Source organism: Manis pentadactyla, chromosome 9 (assembly GCF_030020395.1).
Source record: "Manis pentadactyla isolate mManPen7 chromosome 9, mManPen7.hap1, whole genome shotgun sequence".
NCBI classification, from domain to species: Eukaryota; Metazoa; Chordata; class Mammalia; order Pholidota; family Manidae; genus Manis; species Manis pentadactyla.
In genome coordinates, this window is record NC_080027.1 from 14,256,682 (window position 1) to 14,269,863 (window position 13,182).

Here is a 13,182-nt window from a genome sequence, read left to right on the forward strand (position 1 = left end):
TGGTCACAGATTTGAGGCAACAATGGAGATAAAAACACTAAAGGCAGTATGGGATCCTGGAACAGAGCACACACATCAGTGGAAAAACTGATGAATATGAGTAAGTTCTGTACTTTGGTTAATGATATTAAATCACACTGATTCTTAGTTTTGACACACATTTTATGGTTATATAAGACCTTAACATCAGGGGAAGCTGCTCAAGGATTGGACAGGAACTCTTTGGACTATTTTTGCAACTCTTCTAAGTTCAAAATTATCTCAAAATTTAACTGTTTAAAAAAATTCACAAGGCCAATGAACGCTCTGTATTTGAAGGAGGTAATGAGCCAACTTTGGTCAAAGTGCCTCTGGTCACTCAACCAGCTTCCTCAGCTAGAACAGCAGCAAATCAAGGCATCAGTGCCTTCCTGAGGTCCAGCCAGGACTAAATAGTAGCTGGGAACTGCGATATCGTTTTCTATGAAATTGCCAAGAAATGGACAACCAAAGCCAAAGAGAATTAACCCAAGTTTTGTCTATGACTGTGATTCTTACACTTTTCAGTTTTAGAAAACCCTTGTGCTATTAAAAATAACTGAGTCCCCCAAAAGATTTTGTTTATAGGTACTCTATCAGTATTTACTGTATTAATAGGAGGAAAAGGAGAAAATACTTAAATATGTATCCACTCAGTAAAAAAAATAATAAACCTGTAACACGAAAGCATAAATTATTTTAATGAAAAAAAATTTTCCACACAACTTCAAACATACCAAGGAAGTTCACTTGATGAACTGATTTTATAATCCAAAGACAACACCAGAACAAAAACAACAACAACAAAAAAAAACCATACAAATACTAATAAAGAAGGAAAAAAGAAAAATGAAAGAGAACATGAGAAAAAGTGAGGGAAAAAAGGGAAGAAGGGGAATAAAATAAACAAACAAACCTCATATGAAAACAGTAACCAAAAAACCTCACAAGGCCAATGCTATATGTATTAGAAGGAAATAAGCTAACTCGGGTTAAAATCTTTGAGGCCCAGGCAGGGATTATATAGGGGTTGGGAACTGCAAACAAGGGCTCCCGAGGAAGTCAGCACAAGGAACCCATCCAAGACTGGGGTAGATCAGCTCAGGTTCTACCTACAAAGGTTTTTTTTTTACATTTTGGACTCAAGAATTGTTTACACTCAAAAAAATTATTGAGGACTGCACAGAACTTTATCTGGGTTTCAGCTACTGAATAACCTTATTAGAAAGTAAACATAATTAAAAAAATTTTATTAATTCATTCAAAATAATAAACCCATAACAAACTCAGTACATGTTTATACAAATAACCTACATTTTATGAAAACACTCTAAAACAAAATTCATGACAAGAGTTGCATTTTTACATTCTTGTACATCTCAATGCCTGGCTTAATGGAAGACAGCCAACTTCTCATATCTGCTTCTGCTTTCAATGTGCTTTGATATATTCTTTTGGTTGGAAGTCAGAAAGAACATCTCACTCACTTCACACAAACCTGTAGTTGGAAAATGAAGTTTGATACTGAGGATTTTCTTCTTTGATATTAGATCAAAACTTAATATGTAGTAGTTTTTAAAGGCTAGTTGTACTGTGCAATATGAAATTGTATCAGTGAACATTTTGTGTACTTTTACATTAAAATCCTTGGTCATCTTGCACTCTGAGTAGCTCTTTTACCTACTGGCAAATCTGGGAAATATTCCTTCACTGAATGATGCAGAATTTCCAAACACTGGGATTTCATATATTATCAAAAAGTCACATTCCATTAGTTTTACCACCTATCTTACCAAAAAAGTCTTTGATAAGTACAAGTTTTCCAAAATTCCAATTTTTGCTTGAAAATTTGAGATATACATACGTTGTTCAATTTCCAGACAACTTCCACTAAATACTCAAGTATGAATAAGTATAGTTTGTCCATCACTATGTTCTTTCAAGTAAAAATGATGACCCAGGCAGAGCACATTTTTTCCGACAGTTACTGTGCTTCTGTCTACAGCAACAATGCTCCACGGACACTTTGCATTGCATCACTCAGAATATTAGAGAGATCATGAGAGGGTTGAGACAGAATACAAATTAAAATCTTGTAGTGCTTCGTCCAGGACAGTCTTAAGTGAAAATGGCTTTCTTTTTTTTTTTAAACCACAAGAGTGTAGCAGAAAAGAAGTCCATGACTATGAGCACTAGCAGAGCTTGGTGCCACTGCCTTGATTCACATTATGGTGCCAGAAGTTTTCCCCGCCATTGCTTCTGCGCCAACAGTGCAAATGGAAACAAAGCTGTTTCAGGAAAAACCAGGGGAGTCAGAAAAGTTATTCAACCCTCTGCATATTTATCACCGCTTGTGTTAGTTGCTGAGCATTCTCATAAAAGAAATACTCTTTGAAGAGTAGCTGTTGCCGACGCAAGTTGAGCCATGTCTGTAGATCTGCTCATTCATAATGCAAAAGTGTAATTCTGTAAAGATATTAACTCAGTCTTCATGTCTGCAGCTAAATCTGTAATTTGAATAAGTCACGGTCACACACAAAGTGGCACTCTCCTGAATTTTACTGAGTTTCCATCCAGTGGGCATTCAGATATGCTGCCGTTCAAGACTTTATTATAGTCTCTCAGCTATGGGGTGGGCTCTTCCAGCCAAAGCAATGTGATAACTTCTGCAGGAGGCTTCAGTGACTATCATTTCAAGGTTGAAAAGGCTCGAACAAATGTTGGCTTTTAAAGAGCTCATGGCATGCACACATAAAATATGCAATTCCTTTCTCTTTAAACTCTGGATGATTGGTCTTGAAATGATGCTGCAACTTAACTAGCACTATAATACTATATGAAAATGTTCTGTTACTTAAGACATAATAAGGTACATTGTTAACATCTTCATAGCTGAGAAGATGGTTTTTGTTATAATTTCATTTCTTTTTTTTTACAGTTTTCCCTAGTTTGTTCAAATAGATTCCTTTTACTTGTTGGTATGTCCATTTCAGTAAATAGAGGTTGCAAGTCTTCTAATCTCCCTTTTTTAAGCCAACAATCCATCCTTAAATGTAAGAGAAATATTATAAATTTTCTTCTGTCTTAGAATAAAATAGATCTGAGTGCTAAAATAAGTTGCAAATAAAAATTTTAAAATTAGAAGGTTTCCGAAAAGTTCTTACAGTTAAGTTTTACAAGCTGTACTTAGTTCTTCTTGTGTTTACTCAAAGGTGCTAGGAAAATGCTGGGATTTCAAAATAATGATTAATTAGACAATAATGAGGTTTACAGAAATTACAGCAGGTACAACTGAAGAAAGCTTGTAAGAGCACAGAAGAAATACTGAGAACACTGAATTCATCACTGAGCTTCCATATTTAAACCTTAAAGTACTACCTTAAAAATTCTAGAAAGCACAAGAATACAGAGCACACATTTTATTGGCCAAGAGTGATGTCAATCAGCACATATCACTCAGCCTCTGGATAAAACTCCACTATATATATACTGGGGAGAGAATGAGAGTGAAAAAAGGCAAATACTACCTGACTGTTACAATGAAAATAATTTTGAAGTTAATCAATCTGTGACAAAGGAGGCAAGACTATACAAGGGCGAACAGGCAGTCTCTTCAAAAAGTGGTACTGAGAAAACTGGACAGTTACATGCAAAAGAGTAAACTGGATCATTGTCTTATATACACACGTAAGTTCAAAATGGATTAATAAAGACTTGCGTGTGAGACCAAACCATAAATTCCTAGTAGATAATACAGGCAATAAGCTCTTGGACATGAGTCCTAGCAATATATTTTCAGACCAGTCTCATCAGACAAGGGCAACAAAAGCTAAACTAAATAAATGGAACTACATCAAACTAAAAAAATTCCCCCAGTGAAGGAGGCCATCAACAAAATGGCAGGCAACTGAACAGGAGAAGATATGTACAAACTAAACATCTGATAAGGGGTTAATATCCAAAATATATAAATAACTTATACAACTTAAGAGAAAACAAAAACAAAAAGCCAACCCAATTAAAAATGGGCAGAGGACTTGAATACACATTTTTCCAAAGAAGACATATACAGATGGCCAGCAGGTACATGAAAAGATGCTTAATATTACTACTCATCTGGAAAACTCAAATCAAAACCACAATGAGATATCACTCACCTCACAGTGGCCAAATTGGCTATTATGAAAAGGACAAAAAATAATAAGTGTTGGCGAGGATGGAGAGAAAAGGGAACCTTTTTAAACTGTTGGCAGAACTATAAACTGGTACAGCCACTATGGAAAACAATATGGAGGTTCCTCAAAAAATTAAAAAGAGAATTACATAATCGAGCAATTCCACTCATTATTTATCTGAAGAAAATGAAAACACCAATTCAAAAAGATTATATGCACCACTATGTTCATTGCAGCATTATTTATAACAGCCAAGATGTGGAAGCAACATACAGGTCCATCAATAAATGAATGGATAAAGAAGATGTGATATAGTTATACAACTGAATATTACTCAGCCATAAAAAAGAATGAAATCTTGCCATTTAAAATTGCAACAACATGGATGGACCTAGGAGGCATTAAGCTAAAAGAAATAAGTCAGAGAGAGACAAATATTGTATGGTTTCACTTATGTGTGTAATTTAAAAAACAAAACAGAAACAGATGCATAGATACAGGAAACAAACTGTTAGTTACAAGAGGGGAGAGAGAGGGCTGGAGGATGGGTGAAACAGGTGAAGGGGATTAAGAGGTACAAACTTCCAGTTATAAAACAAAGAAGTCATGAGGATGTATGTACAGCAAAGGGAATATAGTCAATGATACTGTAATAACTATGGTTACGGAAGGTAACTAGACTTACCTTGGGGATCATTTCTTTATGTATAAAAGTAACAAATCACTATGCTGTACAAATGAAACTAAAAGGATATTGCATGCCAATTACACTTCAATTAAAAAAAAAAATTTTTGACTGCATACCACTGAACAAGTCTTAGGGACCCCCAAGAGTCCCCAAATCACACTTTGAAAACCCAGTTCAATATGGCACTACTGAAATTAGTAAGTGCCTCCTTAGATCTCTCCCAAGACAGGATCTAGAGTTAGGGCATTCCTGATAGGTCAGGGGAAACAGCCCAGAACCAGCTCAGACTAGGTCACCAGGGAAACTGGGAAGCCATCCCTACTAAGTTGTCAGGTCACCATAGTAAGGAAGCCCGGAACATAAAAAGAAAATCCTTAACTTTACAGAAATCAGAGGAACAAGAGAAAAAAAGGACTGGTTGGTTCTGGGAGTCTATACATGATGGAGATCTCAGACTATCAAAATTCCTTTCTTGAGCCAAGCCAGAAAAGAGGCATAGAAACAGGTAAGGCAGAGTGGGACATGGATATAGGGATCTGAGAAGGACAATGATAATGAAGGAATGGAGTTCAATGAATCCAAACACAAAAAAAAGGAAGTGAGGTTAAGTCAGCAGAGGGGTCAAAAGGAAGAGGAAAATGCATTGAAAGAAATATGCCCCAATGAGCCCTGAGGGAAGCGACATAGTTACCTTTTTTCTTGGCCTCAGTGACAATGTGAAAAAACTAAGCAACTTACTTGCTGTTCTGACCAGGCGTTCAGGCTCTAGAAGTGGCAAGAGATGAAGATAAACAAGGAACCAACTGAGACCAAAACCTCAGCCTATGATTCGAAGTCCACGAATTAGAAGCGGCTGAGACCCAGGTCTCACAAAGCAGAGCCTTTCTTCTCACTTCAGAGAAGCCAAGAGAGGTAACAAGAACCTGCCCTTGAAGGCCCTTCTAGAAGCTACTGAAAAAGGAACCTAAAATCATTAGCTGCTAAGTTCCCCTGTGCTCTTTAAGATAAACAGGCAGCTTTCTCTTATTGCCAAAGGGTAAATACTGCACTTGAAGACAGTACATGATGGAGAAACCCTGCACTCCTCTAAAACCCAATCCCTGGATCCCAGCACTCAGAAAATCCCAGGCTCTAGTGAGTTGGGATTTGGCCTTCCAGGCATGGACAGGGCTGCACATCTGCCACCACCATCACCACTGTTCATGACACAGAAACATGGGTGGACACAGAGAGGGTGGTGTAGATTTTTCCCCCCTTAATCAATAAAATTGCCTAATATTGGTATCTTGTAAATAAATGAAGTATCTTTTTTTTAAAGTTCTCTCAAAACTACACAGACCTCTTCAACAGCATTCTATTTCTTTTTAGGTAGCTGACTGGTAAAAAATAACGAACTAAAATAAACAAATAAAAAACCCAGAATTGCTAGAAAAAGCACCTATGAAACCCCAATGGCTGGAAGAGGCCAAGGTTCTTCCAGTCCATTACAGAGAAATCCCATCTATATCCCTTATACTGACCTGGAGTTGTATGGTGCTCAAAAACTCACAAAATTGCTCAGGTGAACAAGGATGACGAGTTATTACATCCTTCCAGGCACTATTCTAAGTGCTTTATACTCATGAATTCTTTTTTTTTTCCATTAACCCTTTTATGCTCACAACTATAGATACTATTATTACTCCTTTTTTACAGATGAGCAAACAGGCCTGGTGTTTAAGCAAGCCCAGAGTTACAGTAGGGCTGACCCAAGATTCCAACGTAGGGAACCTAGCTGCAGAGCCTGCTCTAACCACACACCACTGTCTCTAAGTCCAGCAGTGCTGGGGTCTCCTTTCAACTCTGCCATAAACTCAACCCAATCAGAATGCTATGCTAGACCAAGTGAACCTAAGGGGCCCCACACACTTCCTGGACTGGAGAACCAGTAATTCAAACTCTTGTGGGTAAAAACAATGCAATAAGTTGTAAGTGTCTCCAACACCACATGCAAAGACACTCAAATGATGGCCATCTGTGGAGGGGAGGTTGGGGGGGGCGGGGTGATGGGGTAAAGGAAGGCCAGCAGACCCTAGGGCCTAAAGGAAGTGGAGGACAAGGGGCCACCTGCAGACAGGCTATCAGTCACCCAAACAAAACCCTCCGTGAAATGGTACTTCGGAGAAGCAATGAGCAGATCACTGTACTAACCACAGGAGCAACCTGCCCCCAAGGACAGGGCACAGGCTAGAGCTGTGTTTGCAGGCAGCTTCACTCATTAATCACCAAACTTTGGGACTTGGGAGTTTTCTGCTTAATGAGAGCCTGGGAAAACTATCCTGCTACATTAGCAACAGTGCCGGTAGATGGGGAATCAGCATCCTGTTAGGTCCTTTCTCTGCGGAAGATTCTCTATTGCTGCCCAGGAAGTGCTAGCATGTGGTGACTGATGACTCCCCTCTTTCCTAAAGACACCCCAACCAGGGACAAACTCAAACTCTTCCCCTGGCAGAAACATCTGAAGAACTGCCAAAGACCAAAAATTATTCTCTCTCCTTTTTTCTCCCCCAGCCTGGAAAGACAGTCCTCTGGGGTCTCACAGGATTTAACAGCCAGATCACAACAGCCAGGAGTCAGGAATCCCAATTTCCTTCCAGATCCACAAATGGGGAGCTAACCACAGACCCAGCCCCTTCCTCCTGGCCAGGCTGAGGGCCTTTTGCCAAACTGTGAACTGCAAAGAAGGCCCAAGAAAAGGAGTTGTGATTTACAGCTTCCAGTAAAAGGTGTGTAAGACAAAGTTGCCTTGAGCAGAATAGGATGTTAGAGAAAGCCCGCTCACATGGAGGGGCCCAGCTCAGAGACCCGTTCAGCAATGGGGAGAACAGGGTGTTTACAGACATCGTCCAAACTCACACTTCAGCCACAGAAGAGGCAGACCTTTATATTGCTAACTTCCCAGAAGAACACAGAAGAATATAGGCGCTCAAAACCAGCTTGACTGGTTCTGCAGAGAAGCCTCTGGTCTGCTCCACTCCCTTATGGTAAAAAGAAAAAGGTGGCTTACAGCCAGCCATTGAACACACCCCTCCTTTTCTTTTTTCCTCTCTTCTCTCCCCCTCCCAACACCTTCCATTGTCCCATAGGACTCACCTAGCTACCAATATCAGTGCCCATCTCACCCTCTCTCCTACCAAATCTTGTGATTAGGTGGCTTATGAGCCTAAAATTAATCATTTGGTGCACATTTCATTTTGCCCTTTTTGTTATTTTCTAATGAGAAATAAGAATAAATGGAAGTAGGGGGAAATGAGTGTCAACCCAAAGACGGACATCTGTGGAAAAAACTCCCTGAGGGACCAAGAAACTTCAAACACTCCAGATAAAAACAGATATCAGATGAAGGGATGTAGTCTTTTTACACTCCCAAAAATGGGGCAGGGCTACTGGACAAGAGAAGGAACTGGGATCCCTCCTCCTCTGAGAGATAAATGGAAACCAAGAGGCCAGATTCTCTCTTGGTTTTCAGAATCACACACAAAATCCCAAAGACTAGAAAATAGCAATGACATCCAATGGACTACACCAAAAAAGTGTGTGTGCGTGCACGCGTGTGTGTGACATTCTGCTCAGAACTTTCAGGGGAACAGGGGAGAGATAGCCTCTCCCCATGCCAGAGGTGGGAAACGGGTGGCTTCCTCCCCCACAGGGTTCGTAGAGGCTTACTCTCCCCTTTGCTGAGGCAGAAGGGGAAAATGCACAGATAACACCACTTCAGTGACTCACTCATGTTTGATGAAGGCTGCAGGAAAGCCTGGAGAATCCAAGTTTCAAGTGGAAAGTGTACAAATACTGGAATCTCCCATCAAGAGAAGGAAACTCAGCCACCTATCTGGTTCATCATTTGCTGAACTTCCGATGGAGGAGGAAGGGCCAGGTTTAAACTCCACCCACCCCTTCCACATCCCTCTCAATTTTTGCTTTGACAGAAGTGGCAAACTGGCAGCACCACCCCAGCTAAGAAAATCAAACCCTCTCCACATCAGTCTACAGCTTAACCAAGCAGAGGGAGTTGGAGCTGTACCTCGTTCATACAGGAAAGCCCCATCAGGCAGTCTCAAGAAAGGAAGGACGACCACCCTCCTCACCCTTCCCATCTGCTGATATGGCTTCAAATCCATTAATGGGCTTCAAAGTGCTGCTGGGGGGAATCAATCCAGCAGAGATGCTATCATGGGGCCAAAGGTGGCGCCCAGCCCCCACCCCACTTGTCGATAATGGGCCACAGAGTCTGAGCCTTGGCTGCACTCTAGGCATAAAATATTTATTCAAGTCAACATACTACATATACAGGAAAGTCACAGTAGCTCCTGGGAGAAAAGAAATGCCAGACAGGTGGTTAAGTGCTCAATGGGAAAGAGTTTGTGGAGGCATGGGTTAGTCCTGCTCAAATGCCCACAAATGCCACAGAACTTGCTTCTTCTGTCCAAAGGGGAAGCAGTCTAGCCTGAGAAGTTCTTGAGTCCCAAGAAATCTACCATGCAAATCTCTCAGGCAAACAAATTTTCAGTCTTTTCCTACCTCACAAGCATCAACTCTGCTTAAGACATTTACACTGAAAAAAATCTCAAGGTCAATCTTTAATCAAAAAAGATTCAGCTATCCCAGTGCAAACTTGATTTTAATCTGAAGCAGGCCAAGTTTTAATAACTGCCTTGTATCCATCTGTATAGCTACTTCCCAAATCCACATATTAGAGAGAAATTATTCCGATTTATTCAGTATTACCTTTACCTGGGTTCAAAGGTCATGGTATGGCAAAGCTATGAACTCCAGGAACTCCGAAAGCTCTTGCTCTAACAAGGCCTCATTCCTGATTTCTAGGGCCAAGCACAAAGTGAGAATATATAGTCTGACATCCACCCACATCCCTGACCAAGAAGGCAGCACCACCACGAAGCCCTTGGCCAGAGTCAAAGGGCAGAGGTGAGAGCACCCAGAGCACAGTGCTGCACATGCTTGCAGGGCATGCCCTGAAATGAGAGCCCACTGAGCTGTCTAGTAGATGACATGAAAACCAAGTCATTCAGTGCAACATTCCGCCAGAATCAACACTGGGATCAAGGCATATGTGAGTTTTCTTTCCAGGATCCTGGAAGTTAGATTTGCACTGTTCACCCAGGTTTATACACTCCTCTTTCAGAACTGAGAGAATTAAACAATGCCACTCACTCCCTAGAAGAGTGACAGCCACCTCCTCCCTTGCCCACTGCAGCAAATGCAGGGTGGGTAGTGACAGGCTCCTGAGGTACAGAGGCGGGGCAGGGCTGAATCCGCGGCGCCCCTCCACCAGGTGTTATAGGAGCTCTAGCCAGCAGCCGGTGAACTCTGGACGCTGGGCCCCTCTCCACACTTGCCTATTGCTGCTGCTGCTGGGAGACAGTCACCTTGCTGATTGATTTCATCACTGCCAAGCCTCCAGGCCAGCAGAGCCATTTGGAAAAGAAGTAACAGAAAGCTCAGCTCACTGACTAAGAATCCCCAAAACTATCAGCCGCAGGTCACAACCTTCCTTCTGCAAAAGGAAGAAGAGTCCATGGCTGTGAAAAAGCACACCAACAATCAGGTGTCACAAAAATCATCTTCAAGACAGGGCTTGACTTCATCTCCTACTTTTGCTGTTAGCAGAGTCGACAGCAAACAGGCAATCTCCCTGCAACACAAGGTTTATTTTTATGCTTCAACATTTTCTATGTGTGTGTTTAATTCAAATGTGATCAAAGAGCTCCTGGAAACAGCTTCTCATCAGCCACGTGTTTTTAAAAGAAAGGGAGAGAGGAAGAGCAAAAAGACATTGGAGCTTGAAGACAACCAGTGGAGTTCTGGTGAAACCAGTTTAAATAAAAATCTAAACAAGGTGATAGAGGACCTTTGGGGGGAAGGAGTCAGCCCAACCGAGTCCCTTGCTTTTCATTTCCTACATTAAGGCTTACTGTGGTTTGAGCTCCGACGACTCCTCCAGCCACAGCTGCAGCAGGCCAGAGGAAAGAGTGCTTGCTCTCACCTGGTGGTGTGATCTCCTCTAAAGGAGACCTTTAAGCTCCTGGTGACCAGAGGAGCTAACACTTGTCTTCTTTCTTGTTTTGAAATACAAGCACCTGCCTATTCTAAGCAGAGCCAAGGTTTTCCAAAGTCCAAGCTTTTACTAGGATGACACTCAGTATCAAGTCCATAGTGTGACTAGCTTCCCTGAGAACCCCAGCAGAAGTATAGTGGCTCACGGGAACCTAAATCCATAAAGAGTGGAAACAGGATGAGCAACTCATAATTTGGAACAGGATGACAATGTAGGTAGCCACTGCTCTGGACAGTTATCAAAGAGCAACCTGAGTTCCCAAATGGCCCACTGATTCCTATTATAAAGCTACTGGGTGTGCACGGAGTTCCTACTATGTGCTCAGCAGTATACTAGGCATGTAGGAAGAGAGGAAGTCAATGCACACATCACAAGAAAAAGACCACAGCAAGACTAATTTACATTTAGTAAACAGCACAAAAAACCACAACCAGGCAATCTGTTACTCGTCTTTGCTGAACACAATGCCCCCTCCACAGCCTCCCTGAGAGAGTAGGCACTGCACCGCCACTCCCCAAATGCCTGAGGGTGCCAGTCAGTCACTTGGCCTCCTCCTACCAGTACAAAACCAACAGTCTGAGAAAGTGCTCTGGTTAAGCAGGGTTTACCTGCTAAAACAAAGGTTGTGCTAAGAAAAGGAATGGAATAGGCCACCTCAGAAGGGCCTAAAGAAAGCAGTTCCCAGTAAGCAGAGAAACAGCTGGCAGGCTAGGGAAAGACAGTGAGATTCATATCATGTTCCTGTTTCCAGGGACCTCAGTCCCATCAGAACCAGCTGCTAAACCCAGTGATAAATAAATGGAAACCAACCCTTCCAAACCACTTCACCCCCAGAAGCAATCAATCCATAGGTAATGAAAGGGTCAACCACTGCAGAGAAAAACTCTGTCCAGAACTCTTCCTGAGTTCCTGGCTGCCCAGGTGACAAGAGAGCAAGGGGGTAACAAAAGAGAAAAATGCAGGAAATGAAGAGAGCAAAGATTTTTCAGAGAAGGATGTGAGCATGCAACAGAATAAAACCACGGCTCTGTTGGGCTCCAGAGAAGGAAGGGAACAAGAGGAAAATGCAAAGGCTGTGATAGGGGAAAAGGATGACAAAAAGCGTGCAGCCCCAGGGGAGAAGAGTTAAGTTTTTTTGGCCTAGAAAAGTTCTCCACCAACAAGGGTGTGACACATAGGAGACTCTCACCGAGTGGTCAGGAAGGGACACTGGAGATGGTCAAAGAAAAGGGAGGGGTGGTAAGTGGACGCCTCTCAGCTCAGAGGTGAGATGACACAGAAAAGGCTAAGACCTGGGTGACAAATGACTGTGATTTGTCACAATCCTGGCAGTGACTAACAGGGTGAAGGGGAGCATGTTGCTCAAGAAACAAGCATGCAAAACGCTTTGACAGCCTAGCCAATCAGGAGGAAATGGATAGGGGCATGTGTGGGGGAAATAAATAGGATGTGAGAAGGCAGGAGACCAATACGGAGATGAAAGGCAATTCTGATTTGGAGGCAGAGTAAGAAAGATGGGGCCAGGATAGAGAAACTGGAAGGCCACAAGCAAGGGAAAGAAGATACTGTAAAAAGTAACAGAGCCAGGAATGAAGAGACAGGAAGGCAGCCTGGTTTGTGCTGCAGCGTAAGACGACAGAAAGGCAAGCACTGTGATGTCGCCCAGGCCGGCGAAAGGACTGAGCAACAGGTTGTGTTGAGAGAGTGGGGGTGAAATAGGGAGCGTCTTTCCCTCGCTAGGAAGAGCCCAGGCAGAAGGCTGGTAAGGCACTCACAGTTGAGAAACAGGAGGCCAAGAGACTTAAACCGAACCTCGGGCGTGGGGACGGGGGAGGAGGGAGCGTGAGGGATCCAGAGATTGAGGGGATTGATGACTGGAACCTCAAAGACAACCTGTGGGAAAACTATGCGCATGACAGCTGTATGGGAAACACGGAAGCAACAAATGCCAGCGCGAGGCACAGGGAGCTCCTGGAGAAAAGAAGGGAAAGTGATGAGCAAAGAGTAGGCGACAGATTTGGAAAGGTGATGAGGGTGGAGCTGGTGGGCTGCAAGCAGGAGGGAGAGCACAATTTGGAGGACAAAAAGGCAGGAGAACTGGAGGGGAACAGGGACCGAGAAAACACTCCGGGGCAAGGACCCTGGGGCTGATTACCAGGAACTAGGAGAGCTGGTGCCGGAAGAGG

General features: G+C 42.5%; 1 protein-coding gene across 9 annotated transcripts in view; it reads right to left on the minus strand.

The window, feature by feature from the left end:
• Positions 1-13,182, minus strand: part of MARK2 (microtubule affinity regulating kinase 2) — a 57,505-nt gene that overhangs the window by 43,368 nt on the left and 955 nt on the right. The window lies entirely within an intron of this gene.